At 31.5% G+C, this 17812-nt stretch overlaps 1 long non-coding RNA gene across 1 annotated transcript; it reads left to right on the plus strand.

Annotated features, from left to right (window-relative positions):
* The first annotated feature begins 1013 nt into the window (after window positions 1-1013).
* On the plus strand, window positions 1014-13486 carry LOC129961625 (uncharacterized). Its single transcript, XR_008783807.1, has 4 exons — window positions 1014-1070; window positions 6177-6224; window positions 9059-9115; window positions 13323-13486. It is a non-coding gene; the product is annotated as an uncharacterized LOC129961625 (long non-coding RNA).
* The last annotated feature ends 4326 nt before the right edge of the window (window positions 13487-17812 follow it).

Raw genomic sequence — 17812 nt, forward strand, 5'->3', positions numbered from 1 at the left:
GTTTTGATGTGCACATCCAATGAATATTCCAACCTTTTCTTTTATTAAATAGGGCAGCATTTTGTTCCTTGTAGCTGTCATCATAGCATCACTTGTAAAGGAAATATTCTTTCCAAAAATGATTTACTTCCTCATACCAAATAATCTTTAGCTTGTCTAATAGCTGTGGTATCGCCCTCTAGACAAGGAGTAGATTTCAAAATTCCGCACCACTATGGATAAAACTGGGATTGAAATAAGTTATTACTAATGTTTTAAATTTTAGCTTTTAGCAAAAATAATATTTATTCTCTCAATTGTAAAAAAGAAGAATTTTATTTTTCAGTTCCCTTTTGTTGTTCGATGAAAGATTTCTAAATTTTTTGCTTATGACGGAAACAAAACTAAAGTGTTTGAAGAACTTTAGATATCATGTTCCAAAGGCTTAAAAAGAGGAAAAAGTGTACTGTTTTCATTACGCCATAAAATTTATTTTAACTTTCACGATTAGCCTCAGTCAGAAAGATAATGTTTTAACCGTCCATTTTATATGAACTTACAAGCTTCAGACTAATATGAGGAGCGAAAAAAAAGTATTTTTAGAATTATGCCAACATCTGCATTCATGTTCATATAAACTAGGAAAAAAAATTAATGAAAAAAAAACACAAAGTGTTTAATGCATAAAATTTAGAAATAGTAAGACTTTACCACCGAAACTGTAGATGTGTTATAAATTTTGAATGCAATGCGACAAGGATAAACCATCTGCATCTAGGTACTAGAGCGAGTGTGATAAATTTAAACCACAACTTTTTCATCACTTCCAAATACACCTTCGGTTTTCTACATTCTGTCACGAAGGTCGCCAGATTGCACCAGTACATGTGAATGTCGAGGGGAGAATCCAGTCGACTGATTGAATGGTTTTGAGATTCTAATTATCAGCTTCCTAATGATGTGAAATTATATCTTTATTTCAGGATGTCGACGATGCTTACCAGTTCATTAAAGATGATTACAGCCATTACAAGAGTGACAACTTCGACGACGCCGTTAAAGAAGACTGCAATGAAGATGATGACACAAGAGTGAGTTTTTTTCTTCTCTTATCCATTCTAAAAGATGAACGTCTTAAAATTACACCTACGCTATATTTGTTGTGCCGTATAATCTCTATTTGTATTGAAAGTGAACTTGTTTGCGCTCTGCAGATCAGACCGTTCAACTTAGAGCTACCAAACTTGGCACATACATATTTTGGAAGGCAGGAAAATCGCATCTTGAGGCGATTTTTTAGAAACTTCACTTAGCAATTTAATTAAATAAAAATAAAGCAAAATGTTGTCATTTTTTTCTGCAATAACGTCCAAAAATATTGCAACAAAAAATTAATTTTCATATCTTCTTAACATCATCTTTCCAATGATATTAAATTTTTATTAAAATTGAATTTCTTATATTTTTAATTAATTTTCAAAAAATATTTTAAGCAGGATTTCTAGCATTATGTTTCATGCAAAGTGAAAATAAGATTTAATTTTGGTGACCATGTTAAGCGTGCATGAGAAAAATTAACTTTTATCAACCAGTTCCTACGACTCGATCTAACTTGAAATTGCGATTAAGTGGTATTGCCACAGACTAAATATACTATAATTTTAAGCACTTGTTTGTATGAAATGATAGAAATATGAAGCATTATATTTTTGTTAATAAAGATAAATAATGATTTATATTTATATCTATTATAATAAAGGTATCACAGCTAACTTCTAAATCATTAGTAATAGCAGAAACAAGAAAAATGGTTTACATAAAATACAATTCTTTACTTCATTTAATTTCAATAAATTACATAAAGTTCAATATCAATGAATAAATTATTGAATTCTTTTAAGTCAGATAAATTTAAATTTAAATTTAATAATACTCTGAGATATTGCATAAATTACAAAAAAAAAAAAAAAAAAAAAAAACATTCTCACACGCAGTCGATTCTAATGCTAAATGATTCTACTTTCTGTACTTATATTTCAGAAAAACATGTTTTGTTTCAATAGAGAAAAGTTTTTATATTAGTTGAAATTCAATCCCTACCGTTTCAAATCAAAGTTCAAATTTTTAAAAAAGTGACAGAAAGCAAGAGAAATACTCAGTAAAATGAACAAAATGGTGTAAGGCTTTTAAAACAGAATGAGTTATATAACTATCAAAACTTAAAATATTATATTTAAAACTTAATATGTTGTTTAAAACTTAAAATATTTTGCTGTGGAAACAATAAAGACTAAGTCATATAAAATGTTTCATTGAAAGTTTTAAAGATCATTATTCCTGTCAAACCAGCTTGTCACCGAAGGCGGCTAGTATCATAATATGAAAATTAATTTGATATAATGATGCACATGACTATCATAAATATTATCTTTTTACTTGAAACGCTTTCCTTCAAGAAGATAGGAGTCAAACCTTAAAATAAGTCGATACATGTGACTCATTAAAATAATTAATGAATTTGTTTCATAATTATATATATACAGTGCATTCCCGTGTATTCGGCCTAATGTAGTGGAAGACCGGATAACAAAAAAGCCGGATAAGCCGGAGTTCCTGTTCTGTGGTGACTGACTGTAATTTAAAAATAAAAAAAAAAAAGATCGGAGTTCTATGAACTCATTTCTTTCCCCTCCAATACCAGAAGACAAAGTTTTTATACCATAACTCACTGATATAATAGGTATTTTCTCACTTCATATCGAGTACTAAGCCCTTCATTTATCTCAAGCCAAGTAGAATGTGAACGCTTCCCGGTGAATCATAGAAGCAGCTGCCGGTAACGTGTCCAGTTAAAATAGACGGCTTTCTATTGATAGTTAATATATGTTTATATACTGCACTGCACATTTCAAGAATTTATTACAAATACTGTACGCACTGTGCAGTTATAATCTGGAACAGTGGCAACCATTAAGGTCCGTTACACACTGAAGAAACAACGAGCAGAAGCTGCTCTTTTCCTGTCGGAACTTGCATTTCGAACATGACACGTAGAAGGATCCTAGCAGACGCCCGCTTCCAATGCCTTGGCAATATTGTCAATGCAATGCCTTGCCTTCCTCATTTAATTGCGATAAAAGGAAACTAGAGCGTATAGTACGAAAGCCGGATAGTCGCGTACCGGATACTCGGAAGTGTACTATATATATGTATATATATATAATTCAGCAAAATGAAATTTAACAATAAAGGTTATTGTTTCAGGATATGTATATTGACTTCCAAAATTTAAGGAGTGAATTTTTTTAAAGCTCACCGTTAAATAAATGCAAATAAAGGTGGTAAATATAGTTTATTGAATGTCGTTGAGTGATACTAATTAAATTAAATAAAAGAATTACATTAACTATTTTTCTTAAAAGGAACTTTTTTACAAACTCTAAAAAGGCTTTTTGAATCCTTTAATTATTTTTTTGAAAGGTTAGCCAGTCTGCAGTTTGATCTGCGAAGAAATTGTAGCTGCATATTTATCTCATCGGTTTCATCACTCCGATTCATTTTAAGTTTCCAACCTTTTTACTTTCTCGCATGCGAAGAGAAATTATTGTAATCATCACAAAATTCCAACTCGAGATTTTGACGAATTTCCACGTTTCAGTCCACCAGGAGTTTGAAAATCCCATTTTTGGAATTATGCCTGTGAATATAATAACTCAAAAATGTGTTGAGCTAAATCAATAAAGTTTGACATAGGGTCAGAAATTTGTGAATCTCTGTTAAATTTTGAACGAAGTCAATTCAGTCTGGAAGCAAGACGAACTGTTTGTTAGTCAACACTCTAACTACAAAGAGAAGAGAGCTAGATGAATAAAATTTGGTGCATATATTTATCAACGGAAATGTAAATATGTAGCAAATTTTTAACCGCATCTGGCAAAGGGTTTACTATTAGTCGATATGTACTCTCAAAATCATGTAAACGCAGTAAATAAAAAACGAAATTATTTAAATATAAGGAATATGGTATTCCATCTTGCTATAAAATTATTTGCAATTACGTTTCGACTCTGTACAATAAAATTATTAAATAAAAAACCAAATATAGTTCACAATTAATTTTTTAAAAAAAATCATGACTACTTTGGGAATAGTAGTGGATTTAGGCAATTTGAGGCTTCAGGCAAAGCGCATCATGAGTCTCCTGTCTGGTCAATTTAGTTCCTTATGTCGAGATCTTTTTAACTTAAATGATTTATTTTAGTTCATATCTTTATTTTAGTTAAACGTTTTTATTTTAATAACTTTGTGAAAATATTATTTATTTATTTATTTAAAAATAAAATAAAATTCTCCGAAAATCAATTTAATTATTGATATATTTTCTAACTAATATAAGCATATAGTTATTGTGAAACACTAGCCGCTGTATATGCGGTTCCTCAACTGTTTATTTAATTCCTATGCATGTGAGAAAAAGTAAAATGCAAATAATTTTATATCGTATGGTTTTGGAATTCTTATATGCAAATCTTTAAAATGATTTAGAACCAATCCACGAAATGTGAGCAATTAATTGATTAATATAGAAGATTTTGGATAAACAATCTTTCTTAATCTTACCATAAATGTGAGGCTTTATTTGGCAGTCCTGGTCTAGATCTGAGCTGCTTTCATTTGGTAGTGAGAGAAATATGATGTTTCTAAAGCGAAAACGGCAGATTCATATTTTAACATAACAAAATATCAATTTTTAGGAAATGCGCCTAAATGATTCTTAAATATTTAATACTTCTCTAATTTAATACATGATGTAGTAATACATGAAGATTTATTAACAGTATTACTATTTAAAATAGAAAACCAATAGTTACAAGATTTAGATTAGCTCAAGTACATAATTTTCATGGGGCAAGATGCCATGTGCCCTAAATGGAATGTCAACGCGTAAAAAACATTTTTATTGAGTTTATTTCTTATGGAAATATTTTTGTTTCCATGTAAATTTTGCAACCTAAATTCACACCTATAATACTTTAGCAGTTGTAATGTTCAAAATTTTTGTTTTTCTGATATTTAATCAAATATTCACAATCCAGTATTTGAATCTGTTTCTGACCAGATGATAAGACCGTAATAATTAATGGAAAAGAAACCACCTGAATTATTAAGTTGAATTGAAGTTAAAATAGTTAATTAAAAACTACTTAATGTCACTCTGCCTCCCGAAAGAGGCCAACAAGGTGGTTTGTTCAAGCTAAAAAAGCTGAGAGAAAGTATCCATTGATCCATTAAAAAATAAGACTTTTAGACTGGTTCGATACAATACATAATAATACAATAAAAGCAGAAATTTTGGAATGAAACAAACCATATTCAAAAATATGAAGGTAAAAAACATCCATGAAAAAGGAATACGGAACGCCAATTGAGATGATGAAAATTGAATTATACTATGAGACACAAGTAAAGTAAACAACAGAAGAAATTGCATCCACTTTAAGCGACAATACTTGAAGGTTCACTTCAAGTACTGTAGCAATTATTGCTGCCACATGTTAAAGGGTGGTAAGAAATAAAAGCCAAACTGAAAATGTCCGAAGAAAAAATTTAATTCAAAATGCCCACTAGTGAGAGAGGTGCGATTAAGCAGCAAAATAGACTTGCAATTTCAACGGAGAAAAAATTTTCTTATGTAAAAAAATTAAATAATTTATTGCAAACGCAAATTTTCCTTTCATTTTATGATTCGTAAATTTTGTACTCCTTTTTAGCAAGATTAAACTTCTTTCAACTAGGCTAAATTCATTTTAAATTAATCTGCGTCCAAAATCCCCCCCACCCACTCTACTCCAGAAGCCCTAGACAGCTGTCAAGCATGCCGAGGTGAAAATCCGCCATTGTTTGGGCAATAGCTATACCCCAGATACAATTAATTGATATAACATCTACAAGTCTCGAAATAAATTATTCATTCAACGTATTTGTTCACGATTTAATATTTATTTAGAATATATGTTTCCAAAACATTAATTAATAGTTCCAAAAATTTAAAAATAGCAATAGCGGAAAGTAATCCTTTCTATCATTTTTCACTGATTTCCATAGATTCACTGCAACGATTATTTTTATTCTGTACTACTATATTATGATAATATTTTAATAACAAACGACTTTGATTTTTTTTTTCTGATTTACAGCATGAAATGTATAATAAACAAATAGATGGTTTTGTGGATTATGAGAAGGTAAGAAGTACAAAACTATATTTTTCTCTTTTATTGTAATTGTTGAAATGATTCTTTAGAAATTATATCATGCGAATGAGTGCAAACAGTCAGTACTGAAAGTCATAATCTTGTGTTAATTTTTTCCGTCCGATAATATATCAAAATTTTTTTTCACGATTGTCCTTCAACTGAGTTATTTTAGTAGTCTTATTGTGGCGATAATAAGATATTTCACAGAAATTTAATAAAACAATATTCTTGTCAAAATAAATAGATCCACAGAGATTACTTCTCTATGAATGGATCGACGTGGTTATGTTACTTTGAATGTGATTTATCAGACAAATGGAATTATTAAGACAAGTTCATTAAATTTTCAATATTTAGAAAGAAGACTAATTAACAGCTAATTTTTTATTCCTTATGACAGAAATATCTTAAAGCGATGGATATCCAAATTACTTAAGAAACATTTGGCCACTTTTTAGCTTGTAGAATTCTGTGAATAGGACACTATTTTGTTCAACTAAATGCATTTTATCCAAGAATGTAAAAACCGAAAAGAAATTAAAAACGCTCCGAAATGAATTTAATTCTTCTAATATACATTTCGACAGTTAATATTTTTGATTTTTCATTTACTCTGGTAAATCTTTTAATTAAGTGAAGAATAAATTAATTTTTTCGTTATACTTTGAATCGATGCAAAGAAAATTTACCTTTAAGAAATAACGTTTTTGGTTCTCAAATTTATTAATAATAAAATCAAGATATATATGTCATTCAAGTATCTGTAAATCTATATAAGATCGAAGTTTTTTCCCGTTTTCAATTACATGAATATATAAAACTAATGCTGAGAAGCAAAGGAAATTGGTTTTTACAGGATTAAACAATTTTAAAATATTTTAATGCTATTCAGTTGAATCAATAAACATCAAATATGATTTTATAAACCTTCATTAAAACCGATAAAATTAATTAATATGTAGGAACCATTTTTGTACTTTCTCGTATTTGTAATACAGTGTAAAAGTATAATAATCGTACAAAAATTCAAACTAGAAATTTAAAAAAATCTCCACATTTTAAACCTACCCGGTTCGAAAAACACATTTTTAGAAAATGCCCGTCTGTCTGTGACAAAGATAACTCAAAAAGGCTTTGAGCCAGATGGCTGAAATTCAGTATATGGTCTTTACACCAAGCTTGTAGATTTCTGACAGATTTTGAGCAAAATCCTTTCAGAGTAAATCTGTCTGTCCGCCTGCTCAAGCATAAGTTAACGCAAAACGAAGAAAACGAGATAGATAAAATTCAGTTCACAGACTTCACATCTATAATGCAGCCACCTATCAAATTTTAAGTCAAATGTAACAGGGGGTTGACCGTCTGTCCGTCTGTACTTTTAGAAATATATAAACGTTATAACTGAAAGTCGCAATGACTTAAATATATTCAATTTAGTATATTATTTTGAGACTACAAGTGCAGTTTTGTGTCAAATTTTTTGTTTGAATCAGTTGTGAAAAACGTGCCTAAAGCACAAAATCGATGTTTGGATACTATTAACGCATCACTGGATTTAATCGCCACATAATTCGCCAAGGATGGCACGATAGATGCAGTAAAATAAATCTCTAAATTCACGCCAAAATGCAATATTTCGTAACTATTGTACGCCAATGTCCTGCAAGTCGTTCTCTGGCATTCGAGAGTATGCGTGAAAGTTTTGGGAAGAATACTCCCGCTGGTTTATTCCGTAATCAGTGAATTGTCGCCTGGATTAGAAAACGAATTATGCTGTCAGAAAAAAAAAAATGATAGCTTTAGGTTGCAATGTGCGTGAAACCTGTCACACCTTTAGCTCTAAAAATTTTATAGCCTTTTTACGCAATATTGAAAAAATATTAAAGCTCAAAAAACTAATTATACATCAGGAGAATATGCATTCAGCCTTCATCATAATTCGAATTTCAATTACTTTCGTTTTACATGATTAACTGCATTACAACAACAACTGGTTATGCAAGTTACTTCTTTGTAAAGAAATGTGTCATCGGAATGTCACAAAAATCAAAAGTACATTAAGGAATCTCATGAAGAAAAGAATTCACCATTTTAAAATTAATTTTTAAGAAAATATAAGGGTAAAGCGTATTTCTGACCAAAGTTTTTTCTTTTTTTTTTCTTTTTTTTTCTTTTTTTTTTTTTGCGAAAAGAATTCCCTTGACATAAAAACTGTATTAATTTTGCGCAGAAAGTTAAAAATATATCAATACATTTTTTTTCATATAATAAGAGAACGTATCATCAAGTTTTTAAAAAAAACAATATTTTTGTCCTTTTTTCATTTTTTATACGCTGTAATAAAGTGAAAATTACAAGATCATAGAATCAATAATGCAAATTTTTGTTTAGATACTCTGATTTCAGCGGTTTAAGAAATTACTTTCGGATAAAAGATTAGTGAGTTCAATTTGTATATAAAAAATTTCCTTTTTTTGAGTATAAGATTTGATTATTTCTGTTTTGAAAAATATTTCAATTGAAATTCACATTAAAAATATCCAAGGATTAGGCCATATGCAACTTTAAAAAAAGTTTGAAACATTGTGACTTCTGCATAACTTCAGTTTTGTAGCCTGAACGATTTCAACACCAAATGATTTCGGTTCTTTTAAAAATACTTGTTCTATTTTTTATCACTTATTATACTTATTTTTATTAAATTATAGTTTCACAAAAAATTAATGTCAACAGGAATGACACAAAACGTTTCTCAGCACCATGTTTAATAAAAAGAATCTGGCATTCATGAAAGATTATTAATTTACTTCTTCATTTTACAGAAAGTCTGTGCCGATCCAAGTACTTCAGGCAGATGCGCAAGAATTGCAGAAACACTAGTAAGATATATTATATATATATATATATATATATATATATATATATATATATATATTTAAATTTATGAACTCAATGACTAAGAGAAAAAGTATACTGAGAAATATAATCTAATCATGTTTTTTCAACGATAAAATGAAATTATCCAATGAATAATTTTCAAGCAAACATTCCTTATTAGCTACTTTTGCGACAAGTAATGATTTCCCCTACTAATTGTATTATTTTTTAAACCAGATCTTCTTTAAATTTACGCCCGATTTCAAAATCGGAATCATTATTGAATCAACCCAAAATTAGTCAGTGTAAAGTGGAACTGACTCTGCAAAGAAAAAATGGTGATTATAAAGTATACTGTTTAAGCATTTCATCAGTAAATTATTTCAGAGCTCCTGTTCTTTATATTTGAAATCGATCAATCCCTCTGGAATCAGGATGGTTACGAGGGAGTGGGGGTGGGGGGTGGGGTGGAGCAAAGTCATAGGGGAAATGGCACCTTCCGCATACCTTAAAGTGGTAGTCTGGAAAAACTGATAAAATTTTTGTAGTGTGGAGATCGCATTTGAACGTTTGATCCAGCTATATATAATTGTTTCATTAAAAAAAAAAAACATTGATCGAAACGAATAAAGTAATGCATTTATTTAAGTTGGTTTATTTTTATAATCCTTATTGCTTTACATATCAAATCTTCTTAAAAACGCTAGAACTGTTTGAAAACATTCTTTAAAATCTTCTGCCGCTTTTTGCAAAATCCTGTTTGGGGAGAGAATACTCTCAAAAGTATCAATCCTAGGAGATTTAAGCTTGTTGGCTCTTGTGTATTTTTCCATATCCCCTTGCTTCTTCTGTTCTTCCACTAGGGTATCCATATGAAAAATTTCAACTTCTTATTCACTAAATGGTATACACGTTTTTTTCTTTTTCAAGATATCTTTTAGACCTATTTAACTGGTCACTTTTCCCCACCGCCGTCCGGAATGCGCAGACCGTTTGCGTTGTTGGGTCTTCAAACTCGTCCGGACCAGTTAGAAGATTGTTTTAAATCATTTGTTGTCATGCCTTTTACCAGATTTGGATGGTCGGGTACGTTTGAATCATTTGGAGATTAAAGCAGACTTTCATTATCCAAGTATGGTGTTATTTCATTATCACTAACATCATTCGACATATTTTTATGCAAGAGTTTGTCACCTTACTTGTTTCTAGTTCTAATGATTTTAATGAGACGCAATTTCAATAATTCAGCAATAAAAATAAAAATAAAAAAAAATTTAAAAAATGAGCTCTGCTGCGGCACTTATATTTTTTGTAACAGGGATTATCTGACGAGATAATTGAAGTACTTATCCAAAACTACAGTAACGTAATTAGCACGCAATAAATAATAATGTACAGTCTGAATTTGTTCGAAAAATGAATTATGGTACGAAAAATGACCAAAGTGATTAAGAATGCAATAAATTAGATGCACTATGAAAAATGATTATTCTAATAAAAGTCATTCAGAATCTAATTCATAAGTCAGTTTCAAGAAATTTCCATGAAAATGTTAACCAATTATTGATAAAATTGCTTAATATGGTTTTGTGTGATTCTCTAAGCTATGGACCCTTACTTTGACGAAAACATAGTCTAAGAATCATAAGAGAACGTATTCAGTGGCCAGGAATATTAAAAACAAATAAGCTCAATGTGGCAATAGCCAAAAAATGGGCATTCCACCAGCTTTAATATTTTAATGTATAATTCTTCAAATGCTAAATGCCTGTATTCCGAGGTTGTTTTCTACTCTTGAGTAACCAAAACAATTAAAATACCGTAACTTATCACCAAAATGGAGGCATTTCTCGGAACAGAAAATAAACAAACTTCACCGTCTAGAGCAGATCCAAGTCCTCTATGCTCAAGAGGTGTTCTTTTCTTGATTTGATTCGTTATTACTAATTCCTCAAATGCTGTAACATGATATCCAACTTACAAAGAATTTATCCATTCAAAGTAAAAGTCGTACCAAAAACCGTCAATATTATTTCGATGCTATGAAGAACTTTTGAAATATTTCCTTAAATCATTTAAAAACCAAATCTTTAACATATTCAGAATTAGAGTATCTCCACTTGACTTTTCAGCAATTAATTTAGCTGCATCACTTGGAAGGAAGCCGATCAAAGACGCAGTTTCGTTCTCTTTGTGGGACTTTCAAAAGAAGCGTCTGCCTTTCAAAGAGAGCGCCCAAAATTAATCTCGTCCTCTTTGAATGATAATCTAGGCACCTATTTCTTGAGTTATGTTTTCAGAAATAAAATCAGTTTTGGCATTCATTAAACGAGCTCATTGTACATCGTCACTATTCTGAATCACAACTCGCAATACCGTGAACGATCTCTCTTTTTCCGTTTCCGTTTTTCCTTCAATTCCTTTTATCTCGTTTTCAGAAGAATTCCTATTAGTTGACTTTCTTTTTCAGCAATAAGCCTTTCTTTTTCTTTATCAGCCGCAAATCTTCGCCTCATTTTCAGCAGCAAGTTTTTTCTTTTTAAACAGTGAATTTTTGTAAATATTTTTCTGTTGTTGATTATGGTTGTAAATGATTCGCATTTATACCCCGTCATAAATTACACTTTCTAAAATTGCATCTTTCGTTTCTATAATTTTGAAATTCGCATCGATAATAAGGCCTAAATCTACACCCAACTATCACGTAAGTTCAATTACTACCAAGCACCCTTTTTTGTTTTAAAGTTGTTGAACAACGCTAATGTCAAATCGATAACGACAAATGCTCATCAAGATTAGTGAAAAGATGCGTTAAGAGAATGAGAAGTTCGAAATTTCACATTCAGTTTATTTAACAATAACCAGAATCACAAAAGATTTTCTTTTTATGTTTATTTAATTTATTAGATCAAGACCAACCAACCTGAAATTACACCGCCGCTAGTTATAAGTACTTACCTTAATGATTACAACGAGGAGACATATATTTAGCCACTCTATAAAATATAAAGAACTTCTGATTGAAAGTATAGAGATAAAATATATTTTAAAGATTCAGCTCCCCTGCCCTGAGACTCTGTTGACCACACTGATGTTCCTTGGTTCCCACACTCGATAATTGGCATTTCTGGCCACCTGTGTCATCAGCTGTGTAACACCCCCACAGTGTTAAGTGCCTCCAGGTTGCTAGATGGGGGACCATCCCGCCTCCCCCGAGTACGGTCATCTTGCCAATTAGTGAGTCCAGATAAAGAACCACACCTGCGTTTTTCGTCATTCCAAGGAAATAAATCGTATCTTCGAAGGGGAAGAGTGTCAAACCTTCTGATGTAAACCTTTATTTTTTCATTGTGGAGGGTCAGTTACGAAGGTGGATTATTAACGAACATTCTCACGGTCGACTGGTGACAACTGAGGTTTTTTTCTAAACGGTTATTGGGTAACAGGAGTTTTGGCAGATAATAAAATGCGAGATTTTTGGAAGATAAGAGGAAGAGAGAGAGAGAGTTTTGGGAGAAGTCAGAGAAGCTTCGCGTGAATCGGGCTTCTGAGTAAAGTTCCACCCAAATGGAATTCAGTTTATTCCTAGAGCCTGTCGTAGCCTGATGCGCTAACAGCCTGTTAACTGTTTTGTCAGGTTGTTTCTCCGAAATTATTGGAGGAACTATTCTTGTTTAACTCTCAACTGTGTTGTAAATATTATCATTCATTTAGCCTAGATGCGAACTAGTTGCTTTTATGTACATAAGGCAGTAAATAAAGAAATTGTCTTTAAACGCTACCCTCTTATTTGATCGGATTTGATCAAGTCATTACAATATGCATATTTTTAAAAAAATATTTCGTTGTTTTTATCTTCTTTCAAAAAAAGAACGCATTCCTTGACTCCTAATTTTTATGACAAATATAATTTTCAGTGCAACCTTTGAATGTCTTCAAAATTTTTGCAATAAAATATTATAATAAATTTAGTCACAATATTTTTTTAATGATGCATCTTGAATTAATAATTTACTTGTTTTAAATTTCTAATATTTTGTAACATTAATTAACGATGTAATTTGTTTGTCTAATGAAAATTTATTTTAAAAATCTTCAAACCGATTATATGGATTTAGGTCTATTGCATTATGTATTCGCTATGATTTTGTTTCATGTTGCTATCTGTGCATTGAATCGTAATAATTCCTTAATCTATTTCTTTTTCAGCAATGCGTGTTCTCTCTTTTGAATCAACTGAAGCAAAAGGGAAAATGCAAACTCGGAGGAAAAGTGAAAAATGTGGTGCAGGTCTAATGATGAGAAAGAATCCCATCACTTTTTCATGTAACCTATGAATTTTTTGTTAATTGTCTTTTTATTTTACAAAAATTAACGGGATATATGTAAAAATTTAAATTTTTAAATCAATAAATAATGAATATTTATAAAGAAATTCAAATTTTCTCATTTTGCATTTCAAAATTCAAAACTACAAAGATTCATATGATAGAGGATGAATGTTCCACTCTTTTAATTACGAAAATTCGAAGCGAACGTCTTCTTTCAGAATGTAGTCCATTATTTTCACGTAGCATATAAAAAGAAAGTATTAAAAAAAAATCTCCAAGGATCTGTTGAGATATCCCACATTCAAGATTATGCCGGTGAATTTGGACCAAAATATTGCAGATGAAAGAAACTTGGATTGCATTATCTACATTAACCCTTTGCGCTCGGATGGTGTCTCTCACTCACCATTTGAAAAGGAGCATCATTTTGACATCTTATTTATTTATTTTTCAATTTTGATTGTTAAAGTTAGTTAGTTAGTTGGTTTTTATGGCGCAAGGACCAGATCTGATCATTCTGCGCCAAACATTTGTTAAAAATGCTTTCGTGTTAATAATTAAAACATTCTAAGTAGATACAATTAAATATGATGTAAAATTTGAATATCTTTTAAAAAAGTAAAAATATTTGGATGAGGGTTATCTCCTAAAATGTCATTTAAGTTAAAAACAGTAGCTCCAAAATGAACTTGTCGTTGTGTACTAAAATCTTGGCATTCACACAGAATATGCTTAACCGTTAAAACACAATTGCATTTATCACAAAGTGGTGCAGGATCAGAGTGCAAAAGATGTTTTTAGGTCAAATAGGTGTGGCCTATTCGAAGTCTCGTGATAATGACATCTTTCTTTCTAGTCAGAATTTTACTTTTGAAACCCTTGACAGATGGCTGTGTTTAGTTAACTTATTCGTAGATAGCTTTTCCCATGTAGCGTGCCAGAATTTACTTTGAATTATTTTTATTGCTTGGAATGCATCGGATAATGGAACAAAATTTTCCTTCAACAGGGTTGAGCTTTTTGCTGCCTTGTCAGCTTTTTCATTCCCCCAAATTCCAACATGCCCAGGAATCCAACAGAATTTAATCGTGAAATTATTTTTGAGTGAATTATATATATGCAAACTATTTAGAACTAAGGGATGACTTTCCGATGACACATTCTTAAAAGCTGCAATACTACTTTTAGTATATATAATAAATTTAGAGGGGGATGACGTTGCAATTTTTTTAAGGCTTAGATATATTGCATGAAGTTCAGATGTAAAAACAGAACAGAAAGGGTGAAGTCTTTCGGATATTATTACATTACGAAAAACTGCTGCTGAGCCAACATTATTACCACATTTCGAACCATCTGTATAAACAGGTTGAAAAGAATGATACTGTTGTCTATGTTCATAAAAACATTTCTGAAACATCACGTCTGATGTTGATGGTTTCAGGAAGTGCATAAAATCATCTACAAAACTGAAAGACGACTCCTGCCATGGAGGTGGACCACTAATGTTTACAACAATCGGGAAGTCCTCAGTTTTGAATGTTCGTAAAATCTCTCCTATACGGAATCCAAAAGTTGACGTAAAAGACAATCTCTTAGAGAATAACGATCCGTATATAGGATTAAGAACCTTGTTGCCCAGTGGATGGTATTCGACACTTTTAATTTTATAAAAGTAGGATAAACAAAGTCGTTTCCGCCTCAGTTCCAAGGAGGGCTCACCACTTATAACTTGTAAACTTTGAATTGGCGATGTTCTAAAATCACCGGTAGCTATACGAAGTCCTTGATTATGCACCGAGTCTAACAATTTCAAGGTAGATTTGGCAGCTGAGCCATAAATGGGTGTCCCGTAGTCAAGCTTTGAGCGTACCTTCATCAAATAGGCTCTATCTGCTCCCCAAGAGGTGTTTGAAAGGACTTTTATAATGTTTAGCGTTTGAAGGCATTTTCTTTTCAAGTTTTGAATATGAGAGCGAAATGTTAGTTTATTATCTAATATCACGCCCAAAAACTTTTTCTCACTAACTGTGGGAATGACCGACTCATTCAGTCGAAGCTCTGGATCTGCATGAAGGCCACGTCGCTTACAGAAGTGAACACTAACTGTTTTCTGAGGAGAAAAAACAAATCCATTTTTCAAAGCCCAGTCTATCATATTGTTTATGGATGTTTGTAAATGTTTTTGAATGAAATCCAAACTTTCGCTAGCACAATGGATCTGGATGTCATCGACATAAAGTGAAGTATGTACAAATGGTGAGATTTTCGAAACAATCCCATTTATTTTTATGATAAACAGTAAAACACTTAGTACGCTACCCTGAGGAACACCTTCATGCTGAATGAAAGTGTCTGATAAAATATCACCAACACGAATTTGAAAGATCCTTGTCCTCAAAAAATTTTGTACAAAAATTGGTAGATTCCCTTTTAAGTGTAAGTTAAATAAATCTTTCAAAATGCCATAACGCCAGGTTCGGTCATAGGCTTTATCCATATCAAAGAAAATAGATACAAGATGTTTTTTGCTTACAAAAGCCTCTCTGATAGAAGTCTCCAATTTTAGTAAGTTATCCAATGTACTTCTCTTTTTGCGAAAACCGCTTTGGAAAGGGGAAATCCAGTTTTTCTCTTCTAAGACGTACATCAATCGGTGACTAACCATACGTTCCATTAGTTTACTGAGGCAACTTGTAAGGGCTATTGGTCTGTAGTTAGAGGGATCTTGCCGATCTTTCCCAGGTTTGAGAATAGGAATTATTATTGCTTTTTGCCAGCAGGTTGGGAAGAATCTTTCTATCCAAATTCTGTTAAATAAAGTTAAGAGTACCCGCAATGACGAATCACCTAGATGTTTCAGCATATCATAATGTATTCTATCAGGTCCCGGTGATGTAGAATGGGATTTTTTTAATGCATTTTTCAATTCATGAAATTTAAAAGTAGTATTATATTCCTCCCCATATGAAGGTAGAAAATCTAATGTTTGTTTCTCTGTCTGCTTTTTAAAAGCAATAAAATCTTCTGGATAAAATTCTTCACTCGATATGTTAGAAAGAGTTTGTCCAATTAGATTAGCAATTTCTTTTGCATTAGAAATTACTTGTCCGTTCAATTTTAAAAAGGATATTTTATCTGAATTTGAGTAACAGCCAAAAATCTTTTTTATTTTATCCCACATGATTTTAGAAGGTATTTGTCCTTGAATGGAATTGACATACGAATGAAAGAATTGTTCCTGACTAATGCGTCGGATTCTACGAAATTCAGATTTTGCTTTTTTAAATTTAATGAGATTTTGGGTTATAGGGTATCTCCTGAAGGTATTCCATGCTTTGTCTAGTGCTCTTTTACAGTTTTCACATTTGTCATTCCACCACGGTTTGCATAGCTTTGGTATTTTCCCCGATGATTTGGGAATACTGAGATCTGCTGCTGCAATTATACGTTCGGTTACAAGCTTGACTGCCAAATCAATAGAAGTTTCATCAATCATATCTGGTGTAAGTTGACATATTGAGTTGAACAATGGCCAGTTTGCTTTACTAACATTATATCTCACAGGTCTTTTAGGAAATAAAAAATCACTGTGCATGTACGTCAATACAATAGGAAAGTGATCGCTGTTGTATAAATTTGAGTCCACGGAAAATTTCCAGTAAGGGGCAAGGGAAGGAGAACAAAGTGCAAGATCAATCGTGTGGAATGTTTTGCTAGCTTGGTGAAAGTGAGTAGGATTATTGTCATTAAGTATACAGAGACAATGATCATCAATTAGTTTTTCTATTTGCCTCCCTCTCGTATTGATATCAACATTATTCCAAATAGGATTATGTCCGTTTAAATCATTTAGGAGAAAAAAAAGTTCTGGCAACTGTTCTATTAATTGATTCAAATGTCGTTGTTCAATATAGTCATTTGGGGGCAGATATAAATAGCAAATTGTTGTTAGAACTTTCAACTGAATTTGGACAGCAATTACCTGTAAATTTGTGTCTAAAACAACGTCATTACTTGGCAAATGACGTATAGTTAAAGATGCAACTCCGCCAGATGCTCTAGAATTTTGTTCATTATCTTTTCTTTGAAGGACATAGTTTTTAAGATTGGGAGAGACACGTGGAGTCAAATATGTTTCTTGTATCCCCAAGCAAACAGGTTGATATTTGTTAATAATAGATTTGATATCCTCTTTATGAGCTTGAAAACCGTGACAATTCCAAGAGACTAAATTAATATTTGTCATTTCGGTTTCCTGAAGAATTTAGATTTAAAAACTTTTGGCTTGGCTAAGCTTACTCTAGCTTCATCGCTCAGGTCCATTTCGCTGAGAGATTCATCGGATGGATGAATTTCCAACTCAAC

The sequence above is a fragment of the Argiope bruennichi genome, chromosome 2 (genome assembly GCF_947563725.1).
Source record: "Argiope bruennichi chromosome 2, qqArgBrue1.1, whole genome shotgun sequence".
In the NCBI taxonomy this organism is placed as follows: Eukaryota; Metazoa; Arthropoda; class Arachnida; order Araneae; family Araneidae; genus Argiope; species Argiope bruennichi.